Here is a 7,045-nt window from a genome sequence, read left to right on the forward strand (position 1 = left end):
GAAACTCTTATGAACACTGCATTTAATAATTAAAGAAGATGACACAGAATTAATGACATAAATGAACCACTGACAACATTTTGTAGATATTTGATTAAACATTTATTAATTCGGGTTATTCTATAGTTTTTGCATTTTGGAGCCAGACTTTTCTCAGGTTTTAAACATTTATCTAGGTTCCTGAGACGCTCTCAGACTCTGGGCCCTGTGTCCCTTGGGACCACCTTACCTGAACAGTAAGTGGCCCTGATAACACCTACTCTGTAAGGGGGCTATGAGGGATACAAGTGGGATGACATATGAAGGCATTTAGCACAGTGCCCAGAGCCCCAGGCACCCAACAAAAGTAGTTGATGTTATCAAATACATCTGCACACACTCATAATCACGTATTCAATCATTCGTTCTAAAACGCTGTATGGGGCACTCACTCTGCTAGACGAGGCGACATCACACGTGCTGAGTCGTGGGCAACAAACAGACCCAGGTGCCTGTCCTTGCGGAGCTGACGTTCTAGTTGGGAGAGACAGACATAAAGAAGAGGCGCTAAACATAGGAAAGTCATGCAGTACATTAGAAGGCCATCAGCGCCTTGGGAGAGGGCCTGGCATGTTCAGGAACAGCAAGGAGGCCAGTGTGGCTGGAGTGAGAGCAGGGGAGAGTGGGGGCTGAGGCTGGAGTTGACAATGGAGCCAGTTCACACGGAGCCTTGGAGCCACTGTAAGGACTCTGTGCTGTGGGCCGCCACTGGAGAGTTCTAGGAGAGGACGGCAAGGGACTGAATGTACAAGGGGACAAGGCCAGACCACCCGTAAAAATAGAGCTCTGATTCTTGACCCACAGCAGCCTGCCCGGGACACCAACCCCTTATCTACAGCAGGAGCCGCCTGCTGGAAGTCAGACTTGCAGGAAGCCAGCCTGCTACCTTGAGTGACAATCCAGGAAGCTAAAGGGTGACTTCCATAGCAATCAGCCCCAAATGGTCAGGACTCAATTAATAACTGGCAGCTTCACAATTTTTGTCCCTGCTTCCAACTTGGGACTGGGCAGAGAAAGCCAGATATGCTGCTGCCCACCCCCCACTTTCCCAGGAGGAAGATTGAAGGCAGAGCAGGAGGAGTGGGTGAGGGAAGAGACCCCCTTGTTGGCACAGACGAGCAAGAGTTGATTGGCTTCTGCTGGAAGGCGGGCTCACAACGTCATGTACTTTTCCAGAGGCAGTTCTCTCACAGCCACCGGAGGAGAGGGGTGTGGGATGAGGTGCAGTAGACTGGTCCCAGGGCTGCTGGAGGAGAGGCAGGAACTAGATCCACTGCTTCTACGATCTTGGGACATCTAAGGATAAAAGTCAACGCCCCGACTTGCCCCTGTGGGAGAAGCAGGAAACGTTCTCCTGTCCAATACCTGCCAGAGATACCAGGCGAGAGTCGGGAACACGGCCAAGGCCGACTCTCTCTGTCCCAGGTGCACAGGCTCGTGAGGGGGAGCCAGGAGGACCGAGAAACAGCAGCAGCAGTCTACCACTAGGGGGCGAGCAAGAGCCTGCAGAGGGACCCGCTCCTTGGTGGAGGCCTGCACCAACCCCCAAAAGCCAACAGCAAGAAACCCCTCTGGAACCCGAGGTAATCTACAAGAAACCCATTTTAAATATAAAGACCTGGGTAGGTTAGAAGTAAAAAGGAAAAAAGACATGCACTAAGGCAAAGCTTAAGTGTCTATATTAACACAAGACAAAGTAGACTATGGGACAGAGAACATTTCCAGGGATCCAGAGGGACAACACACAATGAACAAGAGGTCAGACTCGTCAAGAGGGATGACAACCTCAAAGTGCACACACTGGAGAGCTGCACTTCAGGACACAGACACGTGTGACTGGAGGAGCCGAAAGGAGACATAGGCAAGTCCACTTCCCTTCCAATGTTCGACAGAATGAGTGAATAGACGGAAAATCAGCCTGGACATGGATAGCTCGAACAGCACTATTAACCAGCTCACCCTGATTGGCATTTATAGGAAAGCCCACCCCACAAGAGCAGGATGCACATTCTTTTCAAGGCGTATGGAACTGCACCAAGATACACCATATGCTGAGCCGAGAAACAAATCTCAACAAATTAAAAATAATTAAAATCATGCAAGTATGTTCTCCCATCATAATAAAATTAGACTATAAATCAATAACTGAAAGATATCTGGAAAATCTCCAAATAGTTGAAAATTAAACACACACTTTTAACTAACTCATGATTCAAAGAAAAATCATGAGAGTCATTAGAAATATTTTAATTAAATGAAAGTGAAACCACAACATACCAAATTTGTGGGACACAATTTAAAGCAGGGCAGAGGGAAATTATAGCATCACATGTTTATATTAGAAAATAGAAGAGAGTATTTTTTATGATCTTGTTTAGGTAGAGATTTCTTAGATAAGATAAACAGTACAATCCACACAAGAAAAGACATGATTATATTGGCTTTCACCAAAATGAAAACCTTATGCTCCTCCAAAGGTACTAGTAAGAAAATGAAAATACAAACCACAGACTGGGAGAAAATGTTTGCAAACACGTAATCGATAAAGGGGTTGTATCCAGAATAGATGAAGAACTCTTCCAACTCAATAAGACAGATAAGCCAATTAAAAGTGGGCAAAGGATTTGAAAAGAAACTTCAGCAGACATGAGATATGATGGAAAATCTGTATGTGAACAGATGCTTGACATTACTAACATTAGGGAAATGAAAATTTAAACCACAATGAAATACCATTACATGCCTACTAGAATGACTTTAAAAAGAAAAAAGACATTACAAAGTGCTGGCAATAGCTATTTTGTGGGACAATAGCCACTTTGGAAGAGAGTTTGGCAGTTTTTTTGTACAGTTAAACATACACTTATCATATGACTCAAACCTCATTCCTAGGTATTTACCCAAGAAAAATGAAAATGTGTGTCTACTCAAAGACCTAGGTGTGAATATTGACAGCAGTTTTCCGGCCCCAAACTGAAAACAACCCAAATGTATATCTTCTGATAAATGGAAAAACAAATTATGGTCCACACAGTGGAATACAACTTAGCAATGCAAAGGAACTATAGATACACACAACATGGATGAATTTCAAAAGCCTTATGTTAACTGAAAGAAGATGGATACAAAAGGCCATATATTATATGATTCCATTTATATGAGATTCTGGAAAAGGCAAAACTATGGGGACAGAAAGCAGACTAGTGGTTGCCAGGAATGAGGATAGGGGTAGGAAATTACAAGTAAGCACAGGGGGACTTTTAAGGGTAATGGAAATATTTTACATCTTGATTGTCAGGGGTTTTCTGCGACTGCACATGCTTGTCAAAACTCATCAAAATGTATGCCTAAAATGGCTGAATTTCACCGGGTGCAGATTATTCCTTAATATATCTGAATTATATTTTAAAAGTGAAAGAGACAATGGCTGTAGTCAGAAATGAGATGGCCTTTTAGATCACATATCCTGGAAATAAGAGTCATGCGCCCTCTGGTGGCTTCCAAGGGGCAGTGACAGTCTTATTTCCTGCCTGAGAAGCTCCCGGGTTGCTGGGACTCCAGACAGAGGCTAAGCCCTGCTTCTCTTGTCTGCCATGGGTGCACTGCCAGCTGGATCAAGTCCCTTGGGCCCAGGGTTCTGTTGCCCAGGTCTCTGCAGGCACCATCCCTGAGTTTTTGGAGGGTATGCATATTGATACAGCGAAGAGGGAGTTCCACCAGGACTTGACTATTTAATCAGATGTTACCAAGCGCAGCAGGGAGAAAGACTGTAACTTATTTAAAAACAAACAGTTAAGAACTTCTCAAAAAGGAAAAGAAAGGACAAATTATCAACCTAGCAGGTTATTCCAGCTGACCACAAGTTTCCAGCAATAATTCAAGCTGTAGCCTTTTTGTATTTCTGCAAGTTTTGCACACCTGCCCCATTTGATTCTGTCTGCTTCCTGAGAGGGGCACCTAGGACTGCACAAAGGAAGTGTGTGTACAGATTGTCTGGACATGGATATCAGGTCTGGTTTTCCCCCAGCACAGGTCTGGGTTATGGGAAAGCATGCCAAACACTGGGTGTTGGACAATTGTGGGCAATGCTGACTCTATTAGGCAGCAAGATAATACAGGATTCCATTTGCTGGCCTTTGGTCCAGGGTTTTACACCCACTGGCAAGAATGAAACTGGTCTGTGGTTATCATACTGAAGGTGCGTGGGGTAGGATGCCTGTTTCTGTCAGATTTGGGTGTCGGGAGCTCAGTCAGATCAGTTTGGAAGCACAAAATCCATCCATCATTTCCCCCATAGGCTCTGAAAAAGTTTAAATAGAGAAGTAGAAATAACCTGTTTTTCCAGTTTGAAAGGACTCATGCTAAAACTCTACATCTCGTGTCTTTTCTAGAGACAACTTATAAAATTTCTTCTGTGGTTACAGGTCTTTCACTCATGGAGGCAGTTTTGGCAATTAACACGTATACCCCTAGAATGTTGTTACTTCATGTTGCAGCACTCTGTAAGTATGGAGCTGGAGGTACTGTTCTCTTAGATTTCGAAAGTCATCTGCATCGCTGTGCTGATATTCCCTTTCTAACCTCGTGTTTTGTGTCATTGTTTTTCTTGACTAGACCAGTTGGTGGGTTGTCTATTTTCATTTGTCTCTACCTTCCCCTTCCCGTAAAGAGCAATCTAAATATGAATTATACTACTTCGAGGAGGAATTATGCTTCTCTGCGCCCAGCCAGTTTTTGAGCTGCTGTTTCCAGGAGTCATGAATCCAGAGAGCTGCGGAGGAAGGAGATGAAGGTTTGAATAGCGCCCTGGCTGTGCTTCAAAGCACAGGCATGTGGCTTTTTGTCTGGTCTCAGATGCCTTTGAGGATCTGGTGGAAGCCACTCCCCTGTCTCCAGAAATGTGCCTGCGATTGAATCCCGGCTCTCCTATTTACTAGCTGAGGGACCTGGGGCAAGTCACATGACCTCTCTATGCCTCAGCTTCCCCACTTGCAAAATGAGAATAATTACAGTGCCCCCCTCGCAAGGTCAGTGTGAGAAATGGGCAAACCTTTTACACAGCATTTAGGGCTGAGCCTGGTGCATGCTAATTGCTGGCCCCCTCACGCCCCCCCCCCCCCGTCAAGCCCCCAAGAGGTCCTTGTGCTTGTGCTTCCCCACCCCAAGGGCCAGATCTGAGGTCGCTTCTGTGAGCCGAGGCACACTGTGGGGTGATGGAAGGTTGCCCAAAAGAGGAAGAGGAAAGGAGTGAGGAGTTAGGGGGATGGTGGTGGAAGTAGGCAGAGGAAGGAGGTGGGGACAGCTTCCCCCAGCCGAGGGGTATGCGGGCTGTGGCCATGCTACACAGTAGCAGGGACAGCCTGCTGCTCCTGGTGGTGCCCTGAGGATGTATGAACCTTGAGGGACATGCTGTGTGGTGCCCTTGTGCCGCAGCTTTACAGGAAGCTGAGACACCCACCCTCAGGTTCAGTCTCTGAGCCTGCGTGCAGTGACTGGAGGGAACCAAAGACCACAGAGCTTCTCTCTGATCTTCTGGACTTCTCGAGGCCTCCAGGGTGGGAGTAAAATGACTTAGGACATTGAATCTCCCACCTGGTTGCCAGGGGCTCAAAGCAGATTAAATTTAATTTAAAAAATTTTTTTAAAAGAAGTGATTTTACATAGCCAGGGCATGTGGGAACCGAGCTCCTTACCGGCTTCACCTGCCTTCCATGCTTTGAGCTTTGTTAAAGCTTTGTCGGGACTTTCTCATTCTTAGGGTGTTCCACTGCAGCTTCCAGGGTGATGTGTCAGGCATGCCCTCGAGTCCTGGCTTCTGGCTGCTCTCCTGACCGGAACCCACGGGCTTCAGTGAAGTTTCCGAGGTGCGGCCAGTGCCTCTCATTCTGCCTGGCCGGCTGATGCCAACCCTATCGCCGGACTCTGCCTGCAGGACTCAATCTGGGGGATGGCAGGGGGTTTGTGGGGAGGTGTGCGGGGCTTCCCAGCAAATGCTGTGGGTGGGCGTGTGCCGGAGGCAGCCACAGTGAGGAGCAGCTGGGGAGGGCCCATCCCTGTGGGTGACCAGTGGGGCTCAGAGGCTATGGTGGGTGGCCAAGGGGGCCTTGGTATCGACCATGAAGGAGAGAAAGGAGAGATACCTGCTGGGAGCTGGGGAGTAATCCCCCAGCCCCAGGCTAGAGGGGCACGTGTCATTAATCTCACTCAGTCTGGAATCAGCGGGGCAAGCAGGAAGCTTCCTCAGGAGGCTGGCCCAAGAGGCAGGCATCAGGTGTGGGGCCAGTGTGGATGCTGCAGAAGGCGGGAGAGGGACCTCCACCTCGGAGGGGAGGGGCGGGGCACACAGGCATTGCTGTGGACCGAGAGGGAACCTTTTTGTACCAGCCCCTCACCAACCAGGCAAGCCCCATAATGTGACTTCTAAGGAATAACCCTTTTTTGGTTCAGGCACAAAGGTGGTCTTCTCCTTCCCTCCTGCTCCTCCTGCTGTGGTCTCACTCATCCACACCGTCCGGCCCCCTCCAGAGCCGGGCAGCCCCCGGCCCTGCCAGGAGCACTGTGCCTCCCCACGAGCCTCCCTTGAGCACCTGCTGAAGCCTGTGGCCTCAGACAGGCTCCTATCCTGGGCTTCAGCTTTCTGACCTGGGAACTGGGGACTTTTGCTTCAACCCCCCAGGGTCCTTCTGACAGTATGGAATTTGGTGACCGAGTCTGAGCCCTCCCTTGCTCTCCTGGGGGCACCCAGGGGTGGGGCTGCAATTAGAACAGCATGTCTGAGACTCTGTAGGTTCGGGTGCAGCAGAACCAGGGCAGGGCTGCCGTTCTCACCCTGGGCCAGGAAAGAGCTGAATCCAGCAAGACTCAGTGAGGGAAGGCAAGAGGGGCTGCAGCCACATTCCACTCCATCCTCTGCCTGGGCTGGTGAGTGGCCCAAGGGCTACAGTAGGCTGGGGCCAGGACCTTCTGGAAGCATAGCATGGCTCCAAGAAGCCCTCCCTCTCCACCC

Source organism: Camelus dromedarius, chromosome 29 (genome assembly GCF_036321535.1).
Source record: "Camelus dromedarius isolate mCamDro1 chromosome 29, mCamDro1.pat, whole genome shotgun sequence".
Taxonomy (NCBI): Eukaryota; Metazoa; Chordata; class Mammalia; order Artiodactyla; family Camelidae; genus Camelus; species Camelus dromedarius.